The 25,550-nt window shown below is 34.6% G+C and overlaps 1 protein-coding gene across 3 annotated transcripts in view; it reads left to right on the top strand.

Annotated features, from left to right (window-relative positions):
- Positions 1 to 25,550, top strand: part of GRID2 (glutamate ionotropic receptor delta type subunit 2) — a gene marked incomplete at its 3' end in the record, with an annotated part of 1,368,259 nt that overhangs the window by 268,792 nt on the left and 1,073,917 nt on the right. The gene's annotated exons all lie outside the window — the stretch shown is intronic.

Genomic DNA, 25,550 nt, shown 5'->3' with positions numbered 1-25,550 from the left:
TTTACTTTTGTCTTCTTTGAGATAAGATAAGAAAGGAATTTTTGTACTTACTTAAATTTACTTAAAATAAATTTAAGTAAATTTATTTACTTCCTTCTTTGAGAAGGAAGTTTTCCTTCTCAAAAGTTTTCCTTTTGAGAAGGAAAACTTTCAGACACTACCTACAAATCAAAGATTTTGTGCTGGGATCCTAACATACTGACCTAGGCTATAAATTTTTTACTCTCTACAATGTGCCAAATATTAAAGCACTTTTCTCCATTCTCTCTGTATACTTGAGTGAATTAAAATTTTTCATAAAGTCATACAAATACAAATTATTTTTATTATACTGGAAAGGTCATTTATATGAACAAAGGTTTTGATTGAAAGATCATACACTAATAAAATTCTAGTTTTGATGCTATTATTCTAATGAAATATTTAGCCTTTTGATGGGCAAAGTAATCATTGTCCATGAAAGTATTTGTGGTTAATCTGTTTTATATTTTATTGTGATAATATTTAGACTAAAGATACTAATACAAAATTAATTTAGTTAAATGAAACATTTCTTTTATTAAAAACTTAAAGAGGATTTGGCAGAAGAAAATATGGACAAGATATTAAATGGAGTAAAGTTTGGCAGGAAACTTTTTAAAGAAAAGTATTGAAGGGGTAAGGAAGATAAATGTTTTTAATTTAATGTATCTGCATGATATATAGGTAACCTTTTTTGGAATGTGTTTTTGATCAGTGGCATTGGCTACTATCAAAGCTTATTTATGCTTATTTCTGTCAGTAAGGGAATGGTTAGAATGATTAGTGGTCTAATGGATTTTCCTTCTTATTAATTTGATGGAGTGAAAAAATATTACTTTAATAAAATGAACAGAAATGTTTTAAGTAAAAGTTGTTTTGCAATAAAATAGGTTGTTCATATTAATATGATGGAATTTTAATTATAATAAGTAAACACCAATTTAAAAAATCAGATTAATAGAAGCACTCAGTTATTTTCTTACATTTTAAATCAGAATTATCCTGGGAACTTGTAACTTTAAATCATGGTTATGTTGATAAATTTTCTATAGAAATGTTTAAAAGCTGTCTAAATTAATGTTAGAATTCATAAAGCAGTCTGCAAAAATAATAAAGTAGAAATTGTGGAAAATACCCAATAATGTAAAAGAATATATGCACTAAGTAGTATATATTATTCTTTAAAAGAAGTATCTATGATATTTCTTTCTCAACTATTAGTTTTATTGACTGGAATGAGAGCAGGAAAAAATTAGGACTGACTTACTTTTGTGACTGTCTTCTTATTAACTACATATTAAGAATTGTAAATTAACTTTGAAGACGTGTTAAAATATTCATGCTTTTAAAAAATCCACTTTGACTGAAAAAATGTGGATAAAGCAATGAAAAAAATACAATGAGCAGAAGGGAATTAGAAAGACTGAATAAATATGCCCCTCACACCTTTTTAGAGACTACAATTTGAAAAACAAAGACAATTTTTAAAGTACCACAGTTAATCTGTTTACATATTGCTTTGTGTAGCCATTCTGCTGCCAACTAAATTCTGGAAACAAAAATATCTCTCAAAAGAACTATTGTGACTTGAAAGAATTTGTGGACTGAAAGAAAATTGGGAGAGTAAATAAGTTTTAAGTTTCCAAGATAGAGACAGCTAGATATTTGTCAAGAAAGAATGAAGACAGTTGACAGTTTGCCTGATGGGTTTTGATACTAACAGGATGTTCTGGACCAGATATTTTGATGGTCTGCTCTGGCTAATGAACCTGAAATAAGTTCTAGGAAACTCTGGAGCTAATTTGTTTCTCCATTCAATATCAAGAAAGATCTCAGCTAATTTTAGAAGTAAAAATAATTCTTTCTAGAGCTCTTATTGTAATTGATTAGTTTGCAAAAATAAGGGAAAATATTCAACTGAAAGAGAACAAAAAAGTATTCCGGAATATTTTCTTAAATGTTTTGAGGAAGTATTTTAGAAGAAAACTTCAACTGAACCATCAAAGATGGCCAACTTTTCTGTCATCATATCTTGGCTGCAATACCATTAAAATCTATAATAGAGGTCCTTAAATCAGCTTATTTGTTTTTTACATTCTAAAGATAGACACGAGATTCAGTGATATCATTATTACCGATTGTTTATGCGTTGCCATTCCTGATGAACATCTAAAAATTCGTGGTTTTGAGCATGGTTTTGCTGTGATATATACTATTTATGTTCGTGGGTTTTAGATGGCATGGATTAGTAGAAAAATACCAATCTAGTTGATCAGCAGCAGTTGCATTGTACAATCCACTCAGTTCGTTCATCCTTGGTTTTCCTCATCTATAAATAGTGAAGAAATTAGAACATAAATGATGTATTTTTAAGGTGAATTTCATCTCTATAGATGAGATGTTGCACAAGTCTTTAGAACAAATTTCCAGATTTAGATTCTTAAAGGATTATAGAAATTATAATTATTCAGTTTCTCTTTAGAGAAGTCTTCACATTGCTGAAATTGCCTCCTAGTTTTTTCTGTGGCTGACTTCAAAATTGATTAAAGGATATATGGTAGTTGTCCTTTGTTCTGCTACCTCATCCAACTATTGACAGCAACCCAAAGAACTCATTACTATCACCGAAATCCAGAAAGGGTCTTTTGCAGGTTCAGTTGACCTGGACCAAAGCAGCTGTTGCTAGATTTCTCTCCTTACATCTCTTTTGTAGATTGTTTCCTCTGTGGGACCTATATACTGGGTATAACACAAATACACAAATGGCTGGTGTGAAAGGCACTTCTGTCTCTACTGAAAGCAGTAGCAATTGCTTATATTGTTAGCTCTTAACTGAGACCAGCACCACTATGGGCCACGAAAGGTGGGGATTTATATGAAAATAAGGTCAGGGAATGTAAGGAGAATGCATTTGTAAAAATGTTCACATTGGAAGGTTAATGCAGAAATATGACTGCATGTATAATTCTTGCATACATCAAATGTATCAGGAGTGATGTTAAGCACTGTTGATATTGAATGGCAAGATTCAGTTAAAATATTTTGAAATAATTATTAGGAAACATACCTAAAAATGAAATGCATAGTGAAAAGAGTGTAAGGACAGAGTTATACTGTAGAGTCACAAATGATTCTATTTGAAAGAAAAAGGAGTAACTATCATAATTATTCTCCTTTCTGCTATGTTAAAAACCATTATAAACAATATAGTTATAAAAGCTGCTTTTAATACAAAAAGCAGTCATGATTAAGCTTGCTCATCTTCCAAGTTGCAGCCTGGTCCACCTTTAACTTACTCCTTTGCACACCAGGACGTGAACATAGATTGCTCCCAAAGTGTCTTGTAAGAATCGACATCTCACTTTAATACAGTGATGATTTCAGTTGGATTTGCCTCATATATCTTACAAAATAAAACTACTGTTAAGTGTAAAACAGTAAGACTGCTTTCATTCATGGTTTCTGAAATCAGTCTCTTTCTTTATTTTTAATATACACGTATCCATATCATGTGTGTAAAAGGGACAACAGAAGAGTAGCAGAGCCATAAACCGTATAAGGAAATCTAAGTAGGAAAAAGCACTTCTCTGAAACACATCACAATTCATTGTGAATACTTCTGGTGCCATAGGCTAAATCTGAGTTCAAAGAAGATGTAAATGTAAAAGAATGATTTATGTGGCTGCACTATTTGATGCTTTATTCCAGGGCTTAGTCTCATAATTTATATTCCTCTCTGCTTTAATAGGATATTTTTACTGTGATAAAAAAATCTGCTAATTCCAAAATTCTTAGATTGGATTCTGCAACTTTCCTAGCATAGGTTTGCAGTGTGTATACCTCATCAGCCAGTGTTTCCTGGACCAATTTTGGTAACTCCAATTTCAGCTTATTTTTTTGAATTGCCTGACAGCTGAACTTGAAAATTAGTGGCTCCAGAAACCAAGAAAAAATCTCTGAACATCCTGTAGTTATAATTCTTCTCATTCATTCATTTGTTCATTTTTCCCATTTTTTCATTCCTTCTTCCCTTTCCACATCAAGGCCAGTATCATACTTTGTCTCTAGGCCCAACGCTCTTTATGTAACTGGTGCCTAGCTACACGTGCAAAGGGGTAGAGGAATAGTGTTGCAGCTGACCAGCCATCTTCGGACACTCACAAAGCAGGAGGGATTCTTGATGTACATTTGGTGGCTGTCTGGACCACCTGATTCTCTCCATGAGTCTGGGATGTTTAGGTTGGTCAGTTCCCCAGTGCCAAGTTCTGGATCACTTTTCTCCCTACCGCCACTTTCTAAGGACTGGCCTATAAGATTTGGATTCAGAATCTGCTTATTGTGTGATCTTTAGTACTTATCATCAATGTAGTATTAAAATATAAAGAATTCTATATTTGTTAGGGACAACTCAGGCATGCATTCTTTTAATTATCTCATACTCTATGCCTTCCCTTAAAGAATTGCCCATCAGGAAGGATTAAAATAATATGTATTTGGAATCTAATTTTGAAGGTACTCAGTGAAATCAATCTATCCAAATACTTATTAAAAACCTATTACTGTTCCAAGGTTGGGCCAGCTACAATAGGAGATAGCAAATGAGAGGAAAGAATGTCTGCCTGCAGGAAGTGTAAACATGTACCTGAGGTGGGCTGTGGATTTTTAGAGCATGAAAAGACATTATGTCGTTGCCTTCTACATATAACTTGCGTTTTTAATTGTGTTAATAGTAGAAAGAAACATGATGTTCTAGATTTTTAAAACACTTCTTTTTCAGAAAAGAGAGGGAATTTCTTTTTTAAAGAAATTCAGTATTTTTAATATAATTTTGTTGAAGATACACACTGCAAAGCTAAATTTTATTCTTTTTTTCTGTGATTTATTGTTGTACTCCCGTATTGGTAAGCCTTTCCCTTAAGTTATTCAATACCACACTTTTAAAGTAACAGATCTCTATTACTATGAATAGATTGAAATATAGATATTTATAGGTCTTTATATCATAATTTATAGCCTTTCTGCTTTGGGGCCTTTTACCTACTATCTACAAATGTGTACTGTTGTGTAAGTTACCTCATAAATATATATTTTAGCAATGTGTGCTGCTCTGGATCTTGTTTTATTTAGAAGAATCTTTAGCAGCTTTCTATGAAAGCTGTGTTTAATGGAAGTAAAGATATATCCTTTGGTTGTTGCTTAAGTGTTCTTTCTTTCTACCAAATATTTTTCTTGTAATAATATCATACCCCTTTCTTCTGTTCTCTTGCTACCTCTATGGATAGAGTGCATGATTATGGAAGCATAATTCAGTTTTTAATCGGCCTTTTATGATATTGATTTGGTAAAAGAATCACCTATGTGTCATAAAGTGACTCGGAATATATGGCTTAGGAGGTTAAAAACCACACTTAGGTACACTCTGCAATTGTAATGAGTCATAAAAATAGCTTGTTCATGTTGACAAACCAAAAATGACTTAACTATGTTCAGAATTTAAAAACTACTATCAGTAATATCCAACTTTCACATGATCCAGTCTACTTGCTTAATTTGAGAACAAAAGTAATCTGACTTTCTATTTTAACATTTAACAACTTATTTTTGCATGTACTTGGCAAGTATTGTTAGATTTATGGGAATCACATTGTGCATAGTCTTGTAGTATCCATACAATATTTTGTCAAATTATTTTGTAATTTTCAAAAGAATCATCATTGAAACACTTGTTTTTAAGAGCAGGACACACAAGGCAATGTGCAATAGGTAATTGCATATTCTGGGAAAAAAAGAATGACTCAGCAAATACTTCTGGGGTGCCTCTAAGCTTTCAGCTTTGAGCAAATTACTCTGTATAATGCTGCGCTCTCCACTGGCTGCCTTATAATCTTCACACAGTTAAGATTATAACCTTTATTATCTTGTGTTAGATCCTGACCTACAAGTGCTCCTCTTCCTTTTGACCTCCAATTACACTGCTTTATAAAAACTCCTCATTCATCCCCTTTTTGATCCTTGATTCTTCATATTGTACTATGTTCACTCACAATATCTACATTTGGTTCAGTATGTGCTTTAGTTTGATACCATTTATACTGCTTGGGGGAAAAAACATGGCAGTTAAGCGCATGGGCCGTGGAATTAGATAAATCTGCCTTTATATGAATGCTGCTTCATCTCTTATTATCTGTGGGGCCTTGAACACACCTATTGTCTCTGAGCCTCAATTTATTCATAAAATGGGGATAAATACATACTCCATAGGAATACTATGATCATGTGATTGTTGTATGATGAGTACATAGGGTAGCAATTATGGTTTGTTCCTCTACTAATCCAAATGCATTTTAATAATAGTGGAGTACATGATGACTTAGCACCATTGCATGTGTCCATCATAAATGTATATACCTTCCCAAACATCCTTTACCACATGTATTGGTAGTTCCCATGCATACCATTGATAATACTAAGCTTAATAACTGCCTAATCAGTGTCTTTTATTTTCCCCCACATTGTTCCTTATTAAGATCCTGAATGCTAGGGTTGTAAAAATGTTATATAAATTAAATGCTTCTGCTTTTTTCTGTCTTTAGGGGATAGTTGTGCTAGTCAGCACAGGAAGATGAGAATTACACTTGTAGTGTAATTTATTTGGCAAATAGTAGTGATATTGCAACATGTGTACTTAGGGTTGGGAGGATTTAAAATACCTTGTTACCATTTCTGGGAAGTAGAGAAAGCCTGTGGGGACCAAATTAAAGCTTTCTGATGATTTGTGTAAGCTTAATACAATCAGTGAAGTAAATAAGGCACTGAATCATAACTAAATGGAATTCAGTTGTAGAGAGGCATAATGTTGTAGAAGAGTGATATATGTGAAGGTCAAATATAGAAATGAATTCAAGGAAAACTTTTTACTTTGAGAGGTGCATCGTCTCTGGTATTTTGAGTTTATTTCTGACATGCTTGTTTAAAAGGTTATCTTTCTATGTTCTGCACTTTGTATTTCAATATGGGCAAATATTAACTCTAAAAACTTGATCATTGGTTTCTTTGAATTTCCAGTATTTTTTCCAGTATTTTCTTCAGTAACTCATAATATTTTCTCAGGAATTCGTGGCTCATTTCAAGACATATTTGCTTTTTGGCCCCTGATAGCCTAATATAATATGATAATAAGAATGGCTAAGCTCATTCCTTAAGCTGTATTTTCAAACATAAAAAAGACTTAAAAACATAGAAAAGACATAAAATGTCTATTATACATGAGGAATATGTTTCAAAGTAAAAAATAAATATGTTTTTTCAGAATGTTTTTTTTGGGAAGAAAAACTGTTCTACAAATCAAAGTCAGATATAATCTTTGTATAGAAAGTGTTTTTGAATAGAATGACTTTGAATAATCAGTAATTATTTTTGTACCTTACTTTTGAGTTTACACTTACATAAAATCAAACAGAGTATGTTGAGGTGGTCCTGTGTGCTTATTCATATTATTAAAACTGAGCACAGTGTAGGTAGCTCTGATGATAGAAAGTTACTAGGGGATTAAAAAAAAAAAAAGGTGACACATTCTTATTGGTCAAAGAGAAACTGACACATCAGCCTCATTCTGTCTGCTCCCAAATCCTGTTCTCATTCTGCTACATTAATTTGTCAATAATCTTTATGTTTGAAATGTTTGAGTTTATCTTTTTATTGTTTTGAATTTCTAGGTTATTTTGCCCAGTTTAAAGGAGTTTTATCTCTATATTAACTCATCATATATATACATTTATATATGCACACCCATACAAATACATATGCTTATATTAAACTATATATTAAACTATGTCTATATGTTATATACCATATATGCCATACATGCCATCATATATACAAATGTGTATATGATATATATATATATATATATATATATATATATACCATATATATTATATATACTATATCTCTATCTATGTATCTCAAAATAAGTTCACCAAGCACTTCTTTCTTGTGGTAATCCTCCCAAAGTTGATTCATGCTTTTCATGGGTAATTTTAACCCGCTATTTACTATATCTGTTACAGTGGAACAAGGCAGGTTTGTTGTTAAACCACCATTATTCATTATCAAAAGTTTATGCCAGGGCTCCATGAGAGCACAGAATGAATCACTAGTTTACACTTCCTTTCCTTGGAAATTGCTTAAACCTTAAATATGAGAAGGGGAGACCAACTGGAAGAAAACTATGAATCACCCAGAACAATTCATTATTCTTTAAAAAATGAAAATGACAAGTGTTCATTTATTTGTAAGATACATTTAATGCACGAGTCAGTACACTGTATTAGGAGTTTATACAGATGAATGAGGTAAATTAACCTCAAGCACCCAAGGAATTTATAATCTAGTAAGAGAGATATACAAAAAGAGCTAAAGAAGCAAATAAATATTCTTTTTTTAAAAGAGTAGAATGTCATAAAGCAAAGCAGATGATATTATGGTGATACTATGATAACAAATAACAGGTGGGCTGTGTGTGTGTGTGCAGTTTAAAACCAGGAGTTCATTTTTGATGGAGTGATTATGGAAAATACAAAAAGGAACATTTATGCTAAGATTTGAAGTTGCCAAGTAGCTAGCCATGCAGATAAGAGGAAATAGCATTCCAGGCAATTACATATGCGAAAACCATTTGGAGGCAGGGCTTGCTCCCTGTGTCTGAGGGATTTGATTATCTTTCGAAAACTCAAGTTTGTATTCTGTTGCTTTGCAAATGTTTATTTCCATCAATGAAGTCATTATTTGCTGGGTAGCAATGTTATTCATGAGTTCATTACCCAAATCTGCTTCAGTTTTTCCCTTTGGAAATGGATTGTGTTCTGAAGGAAATTCTGATGGTCCTGCAGGTCTCATGACATCTGGGGCGTGGGGATATCATTCTTGAACCCCTTTGGGATTTGAAATTAACCTGTCTGTAACGGATTTTGAATAAAGGTATGGAAACATTTGGGCTTTTCATATAAGTGAAAAGGAAAAAGGAATGAGATGAAACATTAAAAAAGAAAGAATTTTACTCAATTTTCTTGGTCTTTTAATACAGAGTAATGCACAGAGATACATTAGTATCTGAAACTAGGAAAGAAACATCATTTTGTGGCTTTTATATTTGCTGTATACTCTTGACAAAAGAGCCTCATTTGGAAAGCCCAAAAATGAGAAGTGGCATTTACTTATAGCTTATTATATCCTATGAGCTGTTAGAAGTGCTTCATTTTTTTTCACCTAATCTTTATACTGCCTTATAAGCTATAAGGCAGTATAAGTTACTCTTACTAGCTTTTGACAGATGAAGAAACTGAGGTACAGTTAGGCGATCTAACTGGTCATATCTGAAACCTTGAAAATAGTTCCTGGATTACTCTGGTTTCTGTTTAAGAATGCTAATTGGGAGTCCCAGACATATATCAGTGGGGGGAGGAGAGTGAGTTCAGGGTATTTATTTTCTGTCTCCTGTGTGAGGTCACTTTGAGCTGGGTGTTTACCTCAAACCAAAGTCACGCTTTTCTAAAGGCAGGCTGCTCTCTATCACTCTTATTCAGAGCTCCACAAATTTCTCTCCTCTCTATCCTTTGGGCCTAAGACTGGTCACTACCTCACTTCTACTACCTCTGAATTCTTGTACTACTCCTCGTTTTTCTGCTGCATCCCACCCATATCTGTGTAATTTAGGTCTTTGAGAAATAAATCATTCTCAAATTATGCTGTTTTGAGTTTGCCATTGTTTCCTATTAGGATTTTAGCTCGTATCAGTACTAACTAGTACATTCAACTGCCTATGTGTAAAAGCTCATCTTAGCTCACTCTGTGTGAGTTGATGACTTGTTCAATCTAATCGGGAAGTGTTATCTGTTGGAATGTATTATTCAGAGTAATGCATGCACATCATATTGCAAAACTTAGAAAGAACACCTCACACAGACCTTTATCTTCTTTTACAAGATGAAATCTTCATGTTCGTTGGTATTTTAGCAGCACAACAAAGGCTGACTTGATGTTAAAGATGCTGAGAGGCAGCATCCCTCCAGAAGGGCATGAGGTCTGACCAGAAGCAGGACTGATCTCCAACTGACCACCCCACAGCATAGTTGAGTGACTTCTCTTGGAGAAAACATAATTCTTTTTACTTAAAATAATATGACAAATGGAATGAACTTGATGAAAACTAATGTTCCAGTTGTGTATCTTAAATGTCTCTTTTTGAAAATCCTCTACTTTAAGGAAGTTGATGAATCAGTTGTTCACAAATTCTTGAATATTTTACTCTGTTTTCCATGGGGAGAATTTCCTTATATCTTTCTTTTATTCCATCCTTTGTAGGAGTGCTTTATTGTACAAACTAGACTCCTTATTAAGTTGCTGCAGGAAAAAAATAAAAAAAACACATTTTCTTGTTGGACAAATTGCACAGCCAAGTTTTTTGGTTACCTAGTAACTTATAAAGAGTAATAAGGAGAAACTAGCAAGTTACAAAAGAACTGTTTTGCATTTTATCTCTTTATTTCCCAGACCCATGGTTTAGTAGATACTAATGAACAGCTAATGGCCAAACAGCAGGCACCAGAGAAAGAGGAAACATAGAAAAGGTCCACAAAAGCATAACCAACATTGTAAAATCCTTTATTCCTTCCTTCATCCAACATTATTCAGCATCCCAGTACAAGATAGTGAGGTAGAATTAGTGAAGAATGTAGATGTAACTTAGGAGCACTCTGCATCTTTAAAGATCTAAACCACTAAGGAAGAATAAATATATGTGCACAGATAACATAATTACTAGGCAGTGGTTTCTTGAGGAACAAAATACAAAATTCAGTAGAAAATGAGATGATTTACAACCTAGGGATGGTGAGTTAAGGGAGAAGGTAAAGAAGAAATAAAGAGGAAGAATAGTAAGGCATGCTTTCTACTCTGAAAGGAGAAAAGATCTAATCAGAGAAGCAGCCATGTTCAAAAGTACATCTTTGTGACTGTGAAAGATATGATCTGGAGGTGGGGCTGCACTGAGAATGGAAGCATCAGGCCACAAGGACAGAAAGGTAACTTTTCTGTCAAGGTCTTTGTCTTCTTCCCAGCTTCAAGATCACACCTTTCCAAAACCAGTGGTAGAATAGTGAATTCAGCATGGAGAAAATCATGATTCAGCAAGTAAAATTAAGCATGAATAAAGACATTAATAATGACATCAGCCTTCATATAGCAAAGTCTTAGTGTTTTTTTTTTTTTTTGGTATTTTTTTTTGGTAATGCAGCAGAAGTACTGAAAATGATTTGAGCTCAAAGTGGCTGCTTCAAAAGCACAATGCCTCCGCTGTGTTTTAAGAGCAAGTGATATTTTTAAAATAATTATTCCACATCTACAGAAGAGTAATTGCTTTTCACATTAAAGAAAGAGATAAGCCCTCAAGTTTTATAATATAAAAGTGCTATGCATATGCATTGGCTAATGCTCTCAGGGATTTTTACTACACATTTGGCATTGTGTGCTGTAACTCAGAGTGTCATGGCACTGTGCTGTTACATGAAAACATGGATTGTTTCCTAACCGAGGTGGACAGAAGTAGGTGAAGAATAATGATATCCTGTTTCGTGGTTCTTTTATATGCATAGTCTGTGATTACTCTCTTTTTTTTTTTCTTTAAGTGAGGTAGTTGTTTTAAATTAAAAATATTTTTTATTGGTCATATTATTAATGTAGCCAATGAAGCTTGTTTATTTGAATAAAAAATGCTCTGCAATCTGTGAAAATCAGCATTCATTGTTTGTTAATTATTGTTTATTTTTCCATCTAAATAAATATTATTAAGAGCTTTTAATTTTCAAAATACTATAATTATTGCTGAAAGAGATATCAAGAGGAATCAATGTGGTTTCTAGCTTCAAGTATCTTATGTTTAGCAAGTAACAGACATAAATAGCATTAGCATATATATAAGAAATTTTGAAACAAAGTGTAATCAATTATAAAGTTCTCAGTAGCAGTAAAATGAAGTGTTACGGGATTTCTAGGAGTGCTGATCTTAGTTTTATATTTTTACTTTCTTCCTCACCCACAGCTAGAAATAATTGTTTGTTTCCTGCATGTTCAGTGTGACCCCAGTATTTGGTACCAAATATAACAGTACATTTGACATCATCTCAGCTTTGTTGCCAGCCTTGCTATGCTGCTAATGTATGTGCATTCATTCAATTTATTTGATAATATTTATTGAATGTCTACTCTGAGCCAGGAATTATTTTAGGAACTCATTGTATAGTAGTGAAAACATAAATATCTTGCTCTCTTGGAGTGTATATTCTAGTTGAGGGAACAACAAATTATATATACAATTTCAGGTTGAAGAGTTGGTATGAAAAATTTTTTTAAATTGAAGCAGCATAAGAGGGATAGCAATGATGAAGTTAGGGGTATCATTTTAAGGAGAACAGTCAGGAAAAGAGCTCTCTAAGAAGATGATTTTGAGCCGAGACCTGAAAAAAGACAGGGAGCAGGTGATGTGGGCCCCTCGGGACGGCAGAGAGTGTGTACAAGTTCTGGTAATAATATCAGCAACTCAAATTCGCCTGTCTTCTCAGGACCATGTTAATACCTGATTTCCATTCATTGTGGACCTATTTTATTTTTGTAACTACCTGTAAATTATCTGGCCAGTACCTGTAGTCTCTTACATCTTCAGGCCCTGCCTGGTTTTTGCAAATTTGTTTTGTAAATTGAAGCCCTTATTTGAACTTCAGCCCTAGGATTGATGCCGGCCACCTATTTCCACACATTATAGATGCAGCCTGTCTGACTTTCTATTGTGTGTAAAAACCCTGTCAGCAGGCTTGTGAAGAGAGTCAGTGTACTTGCTAGTTACTTAAGCTTAATCTCTTTACCATCAACAGTTTGTATGGATTATTGCTATTATCTGTTACCATAATTTGAATAAACTGTTTTCATCCACTGTATTAAACTGTTAAAAATAGATTCTTCTCCTCTTCCACGATAGCAGTTTTAGGTGGATCCATACCCCCCACCCCCAATAGAACTACATTTTGAAGTTTTCCTTGCAGTTATATAGAAGGCTAATAGAATGCGAGTGGAAGTATGGACAAGTTACAAGTCATCTCCAACTTAAAGACAAGTTACTTGCCCTAGACAACACTTCTTCCCTTTCAGTGAACTGGAATATTGCTGTGTCTGTGACCCAGTTCTCACCATGCTGGTAAGGACTATGCACTAGCAGGTTTCAGAGGAATGAGACAGAAGGAACCTGGCTCTCCTGTAGAGCAGAGCTACCCTGGGTGAACTGTTATATATTAGCATAACCCTCTGTCTTATTTAAACCTACCCTCTTTGGGTTTTCCTTGTTCCAGTAGGTTAAACCTTAGCATAACAATTATAAGTACCTCGGTAAACATCTTACTATATGAGACAGACATTCTACTGCTCCTGCTACCCTGGTGAGGATACGCAATTTTGGGGAACCAAACACTCCACTTCTGTTTTTTTCCCACCACAGTTGTGTCTATCTTCCTTTTTGCTGCTGCTCTTTCTCCTCCTCTTCTTCCTCCTCCTCCAACAGATGCAGTGAGGTATAATTTACATATCATAAAATCCATCTATTTTAAATGACGATTCAGTTATTAGTAGTAAATTTACAGAGCTGTTCAACCATTACCAAAATCCAGTTTTTAGAACATTTCCATCACCAACAAAATCCCTCATGCACATTTGCAATCAATCAATCCCCATTCCCACATCAGCCCCAGCCAACCACAGATCTGTTTCTACAGATTTATTGCTTCCAGGCATCTGATGTCAATGAAATTAGACAATATGTAGTCTTTTGTTTCTGACATCTTTCACTCAGCAGGAGTTTTAGATGTTCATACATGTTGTAGCATGTATCAAAAATATATTTCTTCCAATGATGAATAATTTTCCATTGTAGAAATATCACATTTTGTTTTTCCACTCAAAAGTTAAGAGACTTCAGGGCTTCCCTGGTGGCACAGTGGTTGGGAGTCTGCCTGCCGATGCAGGGGACACGGGTTCATGCCCCGATCCAGGAAGATCCCACATGCTGCGGAGCGGCTGGGCCCGTGAGCCATGGCCGCTGAGCCTGCGCATCCGGAGCCTGTGCTCTGCAACGGGAGAGGCCACAACAGTGAGAGGCCCGTGTACCAACCCCCCCCCCCAAAAAAAAGTTAAGAGACTTCAGATTGTTTGCACTTTTTGATTATTATGAAAAATGCTACTATGGATATTTATGTATAAGTCATTGTAAGGTCATATATATTTTATTCTGAGTCATAATCTGCTTGGGCTGCTGTAACAAAACACCACAGACTAGGTGACTTAAAGAACAGAAATTTATTTTTTCACAGTTCTGGGCCGCAGGATAAAACTTCTAGTAGTGTTGGTGTCTGATGAGAACACTCTTGGGTTGCTGCCTTCTTCCTGTGTGCTCACGTGTCCTATTCTTTGTGTGTGCATGGAGGGAGAGAAAAAGCAAGGTCTTTGGTGTCTCTTCGTTTAAGGATACTAATCCTTTCAGATCAGGCCCCACCCTTGTGGCCTCATTTAACCTTAATTACATTCTTAGAGGCTCCATCTCAAAAATTCAGTCACACTGAGGGTTGAGGGCTTCAACACTCAGATTTTGGAGGGATAGAAACATTCAGTTCATAACATTTTTCTTGGGTAGATATCTTGGAAGGGGAATGCTCAGTCTTATGGTAAATTAACGTTTAACTTCCTAAGTAACTGTGCAACTGTTTTCCAAAATGTGTACAGTTTTACACTCCCTCCAGCAATGTATGAGGAGTCTAGTTTCTTCACATCCTTGTCAGTTTTGTGAAACATATAAATTGGAATATAATTAAGGTTTAAATTTCTGTTTCTCTAATGATTAATGATACTGAGTATCTTTTCCTGTGCTTACTGGCCATCTGTATATTTTCTTTGATAAAGTGTTTATCCAAATCTTATTTGTATTTAATTAGATTTTATGACTTATTTAACTTTAAATATTCTTTATATATATACTTGATAAAAGTTCTTTATCAGATATATGGTTTGCAGATATTTTCTCCCAGTCTTTTTTCCCCTCTCTTCTTTTTTTTTTTTTTTTTTTCTTTTGCGGTACGCGGGCCTCTCACCGTGTGGCCTCTCCTGTTGCGGTGCACAGGCTCCGGATGCGCAGGCTCAGTGGCCATGGCTCACGGGCCCAAGCCGCTCCGCGGCATGTGGGATCTTCCCAGACTGGGGCATGAACCCGTGTCCCCTGCATTGGCAGGTGGACTCTCAACCACTGCACCACCAGGGAAGCCCTCCCTCTCTTTTTTTTTTTTTTAAACTCCCACGACCCTTCCTGTCTCCATATCAACAAAGTGTATGTTACTTAATTCTCTTGCCCCACGCCTGCCTCTCCCACTAGATCGTGAGCGCCACAGCGGGTGAGATTTTTGTTCGGTTCCGTAGCACCTGAGCCTGGGGCAGGTCAATAGGTATCTGCTAATCCAATTAATAGCCCTAGGTAGGTTTTGCAGAAAAGGCAGCCATGGTCGGTGCCCGTTCGGCAAAGCCAGACGGGCACTGCCATCCTCCGACCAGGGATGAAAGCAGTTCCTAGGTCCGCCCTTGGCCCAGGGGTCGGCTCTGCTCGTCCCCAGCCCAGCCTGTCCGCCTCTTGCCTTCACGCACGACCTTGGGGCCTCACTTACGAGTCTCAGGGTCCCCCGGCCACCCCTTCTCCTCATAACCTCGCAGCCACCTCATCCCCCAACCTCCCTCAGCTACCTCCGCCTCCACAACCCCCTCCCTCTCTTCTTAATGGTACTTTTTGAAGTACAAATTTTAATTTGTTGAAGTTCAGTTTATCAATTTTTTTTCTTTTAAGTAGCTTGCTTCTGAAATCATATCTAAGAACTCTCTGAATAATTCAAGGTCACTATGATTTTTCCTGCTTTCTTCTTAAAATTTTATATATTTATTTCCTTATATTTAGGCCTAGGAACAATTTTGTATTTGAGTGTGGTATGAGACAGTATTTTGGCATGTGAATATACAGTTTGCCTACTCTGTTTCATAGAAAGATTCCTTCATTGAATATCCTTGGCCCCTTTGTTGAAAATCAGTTGACTGTAAACATATAGGTTTATTTCTGAACTTTCAGTCCTGTTCACTTGATCTATATGCCTCTCCTTATACCAGTAACATATTGTAGACTTAGAGTAAGTTTTGAAATCAAGTAAATTCTTTTTCCTCTTTTTTCAAACTTATATTTGACTATTGTGTCCTTCTCATTTTATATAAATATTAGGCTCAGCTTTTAATTTCTTCAAAACAGCTTTCTGGGAAATCAACAAGGGTTGTGTTAAATCTATAGGTCAATTTGAAAAAGGTTGCCATCTTAAGAATATTGAGTCTTTTATTTCATGAGCGTAGAATGTATCTCCATTTTTTATAATGTTATGATTTTAATATAATAATATGTTTTATTATTGTAATAATATTTTTTTGCTTTTCACTGTATAAGTCTTATGCTTTTAATTTCTTCCTTAAGATATTATTCAGTTTCATGATACTGTGAATGGAATCATTTCCTGTATTTTATTTTCAGTTTGTTCTTCCTAATATATAAAAATAATTTATATACAAATATATATATATATATATATATTTTAACCTGGTCACCTGTGGCCTTGAGGAACTCAAAAGTTTTTCATGTATTCCTTTGGATTTTCTACAAACAAGATTATGTTATGCAAATGAAAAGTTTTAATCCTCCCTTTCTAATCTAGATGGCTTTTAAAATTTTATTTATTTAAAAAAATCTATTTTCATGATTACACTGCTTAGAACCTCTAATACAATGTTGAATATAATTTTGAGGCAAGAAAACCCTTCCTGTTTCCAGTGTTAGATGGAGAACATTTTGTCATTCACATTTGAGTATGAGTTAACTGTTTATTTTCCCTAGAGGCCTTTTATCACATTGAGGAAATTTATAGGATTTATGGGAGTTTATCAAGGCCCACGATGACTCTCTTATTCCCCAGATAGCCTTGTTAAATTTCTGGCTAGTCTTCTGGTCTGTTGCTTGATCAAACTTGTATTGCAACCTCAGGTTTGTAAGGTATTGACCTTCCTTAATTGTTTGATACCTAGATTGTTATCATTTTCTCTACTGCCTATGAGTATGATTTTTTTTTCCCCACATACCACTCCGAATCAAATCCTCAACCTCCTGGCATGGAAGCTTTTGGTTTTCATGTCCTTCCCTAGCTGCTAGAACTGCCTTTCCAATGGAACTGAGGAGTGGGGTTGGGGGTGAGGCTAAAATGCCATGGACTTACTCTTCTTATATAATGTTCAGTAGTTTTTTTTTTTTTTTTTTTTTTGAATAAGTGGTTTTCAATTTGTTGTATGCCTTTGGTTAGATTTAAGAACCCTGAAAAAAAATTTTGGTCAACTTTGTCCAGTTTTATCATTGCTTTTGGGGGATATTTGCTGAGCTTCACACTTTGTCATTTATGAAGCTCCACATCATCCCTCCCCCTTTTATAGTAGGGATAGAGAACTTTAGATGATAAGATTAAGATTTTATAGAGGAAGTATCATTTTAGCTAAAAAATTAATGGTAGGGAGTATATGAAATTCATTTATTAGGGTATTTCAGAAGGAGAGAAGAGTATCAGAAAAGTGGACTCTGGATAGGGAAAAACCAATAGTTTAGTTTGTGGAACCTTATCTATTTTAAGGACCAGAAAAGGTTGGCATAGTAAAATTAAAATGAGCTGGTAATAGGTTTTGAATATCAAACTAATGTTTCTGAATTTAATATCTTAGGAAACAGCAAAGAATGAGAAGGTTTGAGTCATGGAATGATTGTATATTTATGTATATCTACGTTAGGAAAGAAAACAGCATCCCACAATATATAAATGATAGACTAGAGGTCAAGAAACTGAAATCAGGAAAACAGTTGGAAATGTGTTGAAATTGTCCAAATGGGAGGTAATAAGTTCTCCGACTAGGATAGCTATAATGGGAAGGGGGAAAGTGAACTGCTATGAAGCTATGCTGCTGGAAGACTTGGACCTTACTATAATTCTGGGGCCAGTACAAGGAAAAAAAGAAGATTCCTAGCTTTTGGCCTTTGGAACTAGACAAATATAAAATTAATAGAAATAAGGAACATAAAAGGTAAGACATATAGGGTAAGTAAGTGTAAACAGTAGCTAGCACTTACTGAATTCTTAGTATGTTAAGGCATAGTCATATGAGTTTTACATAAATTATTTAGTTACTCCTCACACAGGCCTTTGTATATATTAGAAAAGCAAGGTGGTGAGGTTAGTCAATTTTAACTAAAATTAAATAACTAATAAGTATCAGAGTTGGAATTTTAACCCCTGTCTGAATATACGTTTCAGAATATAACTGAAAAGTGGCACTGGGGCTCTATAGAGAAAGGATGGAGCAATGGTTTAACATCACTTTGGAGGTGAAAGTTAAAGCTGATATGGGATGAGATTACCAAAGAGGAATAGAGGGGAGGAGAGAAACCAATTGATGTATCACTGCAAATACTTATATTTTGTGAGAAAAGGAAATAGAGAAAGAACAAGTTTGAAATTGAAAGAGGAACCAGTAGAGATCATTATCCCTGAGGAGAAAACCCTTCTTTGGAGAGTGGTTATCTCTTTTTTTAACCTTTGCTTTGGGTCCGTGTCACAAGACCCCACATAAATTAAATTTATAGTTTGACCCACTTTTTTTTTAATTTTTAAATTTAATTTTATTTATTTTTTTTATACAACAGGTTCTTATTAGTCATCCATTTTATACACATCAGTGTATACATGTCAATCCCAGTCTCCCAGTGGGGGGTGGTTATCTTAACTGTCATTAAATGTTGTTTGGATATGGGCTGTACTAAGTCCATGGATTCTAGAGATGAAGAACCCCTGATTAAATTATACAGAGAAGTTTCTTTATAGTGTTTGTGGTATTAATGGAAGACCAGCACAAGCAGTAAGGAGCAAGTGGATGGGAAGGAGTGAACAACGCCAGTAGAGTCTTTATTCAGTGTTTGATGGTGAAGTTATATGTATATGAATAGCTAGAATTTAGTGAAACATTGAACGTGAACACATGGTATTTTTGAATTGAGTAGAAAAAATCTCAAGGGAGTGGGACAGACATTTATAAAAGCAGTTTGGCTTAGTAAGGTGTTAAAAAGAAAGATTTGGTAAATCTTGAACTTTGACCTAAGGAAACAATCATTTTTTTATTATGGAGAAGGAAAGTTGAGGAAATTCACGGGAAGTGGTTATAATCACCTCAATAATACTTAAGGCAGTGGAACATTGGGGAAGTGAAGTGGAGAGTGGAAAATGTTTGGAAATGCTGCTGGGGAATGCCAATTAGGGATGGTTGAAAATACTTCTGAGTCATAGTAAGAATCAAACCGAGATTTCATAGGAAGAATCTGTAAGAGATTATGTAAGACCACCCTTCATAATATTCTCCAGCAATATTCAGAATCTGTCAGCATAATGAAGGTCACCATTTTAGGTATAAATATTATTTTATCTATATTTATGGTTAGGTATTATCTTGAGAAACTTCTTAAAATTATAAGAAATCTTGTGAGTGAATGAGCCATTAGAAAGGGAAAATAATTTCTCTTGGAATGGATGCATTTTCTATATTCTCCTTGTTTCTGTTCAGTCCACATGTGAATATTTGAGGAGATCTGATGTTTCCGTAAAAGAGAGTGAGTGGTAAGAAAGGGAATAGAAGTCAAGAGTTTAGAATTTTGCTGTAATTCTGTTTTTCCCTTGGGATTTTCCAGAGTTTATTTGTTCACAGTGAACACCAATCTCTTTTAAAAGAGAAGATTTCCTAAGGAAGTTTAAGAGGTTTCATTTATCCTATGGTATTTATAGAGTATATTATTTAGCTCTTGGTTCTGGTACAATCATCCTAATTATTTAAAGTGGTATAGTGGAAAGTGAGTCCAGTCAGGAGTCTAAAGCATGAGTTTTGTTCCTGGCTCTGACTCTTAAGCAGTTTCTATGAGTAAATATTCCTGAATTGTAAAATGGGGATAAATAATACCTAGATGACTTCACAGATGTATTGTGAGATTCCTGTAAGTCATGGATTGGAAAGTCTATATGATCTATTAAGTGATGGCATTTATTTTTAAATCCACAATAATCAACAGCATGCAGGCCCATGCTAGCCTGAGCCTGAAGTTTCTGTTTTTTCCAAAATTATTTTGTTAGTTTGAATATATAAAGTTCAGCACCATTAGGAAGCTTTTGAAGCTGAAAAATTTGTTGTCTAGGTTAATATTTAAATAAGCTCTAAAGTGATCTGTGAGAAGCTAATACAGTTCTGAAGATTTTAGGCTGATTGTTTAAAAAAAAGTTACAAGTTTTTATAAAAACTTCAATTTAGTGAACATGCATTAGTTTATATACATTGAAGCAGTATGTTTAACTGTTATTATGTTGAGTAAAATAGCTTATTTTCTTTATATGATTAGAATGTACTGTAATCGCATCTGAATGTAAATACATCATATATATATATATATATATATATGTATATATATATATGTCCTGCTTATCCTCAATGTGAACTATACATCACAAGAATAAACAGACACTCAAGAAAAAATAGATTTTTATCTTCTCTCGCCTGGGTAATGAAAGAGACTCCTCCAGCTTATATGAAACATAGCTATATTATTTACTTAGTTATTAAATTAAGAAAACTATATGTAAACATGGAGCTAAGTCCTGGAAATAGAAAGATCTCTATCTATGATCATCCTTGCTCTGAGGAGATTTTATTCCAGTGGAATAAGATATATGCATATTTTAGAAGTCAGCGATGGTAGTGGCATGTGTTCATACCAAAATAGTTTGAAGAAGAACTTAATTCTGTTCATGTAAGCAAGATTTTTTTCCTTCTGCTATGATTTTCCTGGAGTAATTAGCATAGTAAACGCTGTGACACTACTAACACCCACATAGTCATATTCCTTCTGTTTGTGTAAAATGTGGCACCATTGAGTTGGAACTCAATATTTTCCATGAATGCGTTATTCAAAAATACTTTATCTATGAACATAACTGAAATTTTATACCACAAACTTGAAGATTATAATTTTTGCCAATTGTTCAAAACAAACTGTATAAAAGGATAAGGGAGAATAAATATTTAATAAAGAAAGGTTTGCTCAGAACTATATAACCTAATGTTTACAATATTTTGATTCCCATTTTTATTATATTTTATTTGTTTAGACCTAAAGACCCCACAGTATTCCACTATATATGGAATTTCACCATCTTATTAAAAAAGAGAGCCACAATGTATGGCATAAATTTGTGGCTAGCATTTGGAAACAAGTTATTTTTGAGCCATATACATCTATGACAAAGTCCCAGATTTAGTACATTTAATTAAAATTAATATTATGGCTCATATATTAAAATTTCTCAGATTCTACAAAGACACAGGCTCAGCTCCAATTCTTAAGGCTGGTCAGGAACAGTGAGATCAGATCCTAGTTAAGTCACATTCTTTACTAGCCCTGAACCTATAGATGGTAACTCTCTGTATAAGCCTCAATCTCCCCATCTTTAAAATTAATAGGGTAATAATAGACATGGCCATTTAAAGTGTAGTATGTAAGAGGAAGCTTTTCATAAAAATTAGAAAAAAATCATAAAAGCAAATGGCGTATAATAGAAACCAATAGCTATGAAAGATCATCATTCATCATCATAATTCTGACATGAACTACTGAAATGAACCCATGCACAAATGACCATAAAGTAATAATAATAAGCTTTTTATCTCATAGTTAACAAGGTAGTTTTAGAGCTTTAACATTTCTCCTAAAGAGAGGCTTACCCTCTATATAGAAACAAATTCGTATTCATCATATTTCTGACTTGGACTACAGAAAATAAATGAACCCATGTACAAATGACCATAAAGTAATAATAAATTGTCAGTTTTTTTTCTCTAGTAGTTAACAGAGCAATGTTTCAGAGCTTTAGAGTTTCTCCTAAAGAGAGGCTTACTGTCTCTAGAGAAGCAAATTAATATTCACCTGACTGTATTAGGTTTTTCAAGGTATACTGACACCTAGATTGCTTTTAAATTGACTTTAATGTCCAGAGATTGGGTCAGTCTATAACCCCTTCTCTCAACACACACGTACACACATTGAACACATATCTAGTAAAGCTGCTTCCTGGATTTTTCTACATGAAGCAGCACTGACTGTGGTATTCTGAACTTCAGAATATATTTTAGATAAATTTTCTTTTCTTCTTTAAATTCTATATGGTAGCAGCAACATCAGCAAATCAGCAGAATCACCACATTAACTAACGTTAAGTAGATAAAGCCTTATTGTATACCACGTCTTATTTGACATTCTTCATATACATATTAACTCATTTAATCCTGACAGTGCTATGACATAGGAGTAGAATTATCCAAATTTAACACAGGAAACATAATGCACACTGAAGCAGAATAAAGTAGCAAATCTATACAATATTAAGTATAAAATAGGATTTGAACTCAGGCAATCTGACTGCTGAGTCCCAATCATAACAACATGCTATAAACGACCTTCCCTGGCTTCAACCAAATATATCTAAATAGAAATCTCATATTGCATTTCTTGCCAAAATATTTTAAGAATTTATTTTTGAGGTCTAGGTCAGCTATTGGAAAGTAGTGAGACAATAACTCATTTAAACTTTCCTTTCAGTGTCTCTTGGTAATTTTGAGTGTTTAAGACTCTCCAGAAAATGGGCATAGAGGGAACCTATCTCAACAGAATAAAGGCCATATATGACAAACACAGAGCAAACATCATACTCAATGGTGAAAAACTGAAAGCATTTCCACTAAGATAGGAACAAGACAAGGATGTCCACTCTCGCCACTCTTATTCAATGTAGTCATGGAAGTCCTAGGCATGGCAGTCAGAGAAGAACAAGAAATAAAAGGAATACAAATTGGAAAAGAAGAAGTAAAACTGTCACTGTTTGCAGATGACATGATACTATACATAGAAAATCCTAAAGATGCCACCAGAAAACTACTAGAACTAATCAATGAATTTGGTAAGGTTGCAGGTTACAAAATTAATGCTAGGAAATCTCTGGCATTCCTATACACTAACAGTGAATAATCAGAAAGAGAAACTAAGGAAACAGTCCCATTCACCATTGCAACAAAAAGAGTAAAATACCTAGGAATAAACCTACCTAAGGAGGCAAAAGACTTGTACTCAGAAAACTATAAAACACTAATGAAAGAAATCAATGATCACATAAACAGATGGAGAAATATACCATGTTCTTGGATTGGAAGAATCAATATTGTGAAAATGACTATACTACCCAAAGCAATCTACAGATTCAGTGCAATCCCTATCAAACTACCAATGTTATTCTTCACAGAATTAAAAGAAAAATTTTACAATTCATATGGAAACACAAAAGACCCCGAATAGCCAAAGCAATCTTGAGAAAGAAAAATGGAGCTGGAGGAATCAAGCTCTCCCTGACTTCAAACTATGCTACAAAGCTACAGTAATCAAGACAGTATGGTACTGGCACAAAAACAGAAATACAGATCAATGGTAAAGGATAGAAAGCCCAGAGATAATCCCATGCACATATGGTCACATAATTTATGACAAAGGAGGCAAGAACATACAATGGAGAAAAGACAGCCTCTTCAATAAGTGGTGCTGAGAGAACTGGACAGCTACTTGTAAAAGGATGAAATTAGAACATTCCCTAACACCATACACAAAAATAAACTCCAAATGGATTAAAGACCTAAATGTAAGACCAGACACTGTAAAATTCTTAGAGGAAAACATAGGAAAAACATTCTTTGACATAAACCACAGCAAGATCTTTTTTGACCCACGTCCTAGAGTAATGAAAATAAAAACAGAAATAAACAAGTGGAACCTAATGAAACTTAAAATCTTTTGCACAGCAAAGGAAACCATAAACAAGACGAAAGGACAACCCTCAGAATGGGAGAAAATATTTGCAAATGAAACAACAGACAAAGGATTAATTTCCAAAATATACAAACAGCTCATGGAGCTCAATATCAAAAAAAAAAAAAACCAAACAATCCAATTAAAAAATGGGCAGAAGACCTAAATAGACATTTCACCAAAGAAGACATACAGATGGCCAAGTGGCACATGAAAAGATGCTCAGCATCACTAATATTAGAGAAATGCAAATCAAAGCTACAATAAGGTATCACCTCACACTGGTCAGAATGGCCATTATCAAAAAATCTAGAAACAATAAATGCTGGAAAGGTTGTGGTGAAAAGGGAACCCTCCTGCACTGTTGGTGGGAATATAAATTGATTCAACCACTATGGAGAACAGTGTAGAGTTTCCTTAAAAAACTAAAAATAGAACGGCCATATGACCCAGCAATCCCACTACTGGGCATATACCCTTAAAAAAACATAATTCAAAAAGAGACATATACCACAGTGTTTATTGCAGCACTATTTACAATAGCTAGGACATGGAAGCAACCTAAATGTCCATCGACAGATGAATGGATAAAGAAGATGTGGCACATATATACAATGGAATATTACTCAGCCATAAAAAGAAACAACATTGAGTTATTTGTAGTGAGGTGGATGGACCTAGAGTCTGTCATACAGAGTGAAGTAAGTCAGAAAGAGAAACAAATACCGTATGCTAACACATATATATGGAATCTAAAAAAAAAAAAAAAAAAAAAACAAGGTGCTGCTGAACCTAGTGGTAGGGCAGGCATAAAGACATAGACACAGAGAATGCATTTGAGGATGTAGGGTGGGGGAGGGGGAAGCTGGGGCGAAGTGAGAGAGTGCCATGGACATATATACACTACCAAATGTAAAATAGTTAGCTAATGGGAAGCAGCAGCATAGCACAGGGAGATCAGCTCGGTGCTTTGTGATGACCTTGTGAGGTGGGATAGGGATGGTGGGAGGGAGGCCCAAGAGGGGGGGTATATGGGGATATATGTATGCATGTGGCTGATTCACTTTGTTGCGCAATGGAAACTAACACAGTATTGTGAAGCAATTATACTCCAGTAAAGATGTATTTAAAAAAAAAAAAAAAAAACAGGACATTGTGACTCATTTCTGTGTTTTCAACATAAGAAGAAAAAAAAAGATGAAAATATCTCAATACTCAAGAGAATGAAAAGAGAAGACACAGACTGGGAGAAAATATTTGCAATATATCTGATAAAGGACTATTATCCACAATTAACAAGCTCAGCAATAAGAAAACAACCCCATCAAGAAATGGAACTTAGGGCCTCCCTGGTGGCGCAGTGGTTGGGAGTCCGCCTGCCGATGCAGGGGATGCGGGTTCGTGCCCCGGTCTGGGAGGATCCCATATGCCGCGG

The sequence above is a fragment of the Mesoplodon mirus genome (genome assembly GCF_964341445.2).
Source record: "Mesoplodon mirus genome assembly, chromosome: 2".
Classification (NCBI taxonomy): Eukaryota; Metazoa; Chordata; class Mammalia; order Artiodactyla; family Ziphiidae; genus Mesoplodon; species Mesoplodon mirus.
This window is presented reverse-complemented; position numbering and strand designations above follow the sequence as displayed.